The sequence below is a fragment of the Schistosoma haematobium genome, chromosome 1 (genome assembly GCF_000699445.3).
Source record: "Schistosoma haematobium chromosome 1, whole genome shotgun sequence".
Lineage (NCBI taxonomy): Eukaryota > Metazoa > Platyhelminthes > Trematoda > Strigeidida > Schistosomatidae > Schistosoma > Schistosoma haematobium.
The window spans coordinates 70,399,065-70,399,879 of record NC_067196.1 but is presented as its reverse complement, the minus strand read 5'-3'; positions in this window follow the sequence as shown (position 1 = coordinate 70,399,879).

The window sequence follows — 815 nt, the reverse complement described above, 5'->3', positions numbered from 1 at the left end:
TGACTAGGACATACTAGAAAAAGTACAGAGGGCAGCTACCCGTGCAATTCCGGAACTCCGGGGTTTATCATACAAAGAGCGGCTCGAAAAACTGGACCTCTTTATTCTGTCCTACCGCAGACTAAGGGGAGATCTAACTTTGATGTACAGAATACTGAGAAATGATTTTGGACCTAACTTATTCTCTCTCTTTCTTACCACTAGATCGGGACACCTTAGAGGACATAGCAGGCGAGTAGAAAAGCCAAGAACGAACAAAATACCGTGGCATACAGGTTTTCACACCGAGTCATCAATACTTGGAACCTGCTGCCTGAAGCACTGGTGTCCGCACCTTCAATTGACTCTTTCAGGAGAAGACTGGACACTCACAGAAGCATACTAGAAAAGGAATAAAATAGGCCGTAGGCCTTCTGTCCTTACTACACAAATCTGAATCTGAGGAGTCTTACAACATTGGGTTAACCACACATGGGAACATATGGCACTCTTCTCAGACAGTTGATAGGCACCGAATCAGAGTAAAAAAGATTTCGGTTGGGAACTCTTAGCCATGTATTGCGCTGCAAGGCACTTTCAATACTCTGCTGAAGGCCGAGAATTCACTCTTTACACTTACCACTAACCTCTTACTTTCTCTTAAGGCTCCTCTTCAGACAAGTACCCCCTTCAAGAGCTTCGACAAGCAGACTACATTTCCCAGTTTACTCCAGACACACGAGCATTGCGTAACACTCAATAGATTCACCAAAACATCTTACGTCATTATGCACCTCCCCTTCTTTCACTTTGAACTCTGGATTCCCGCTGTAAAT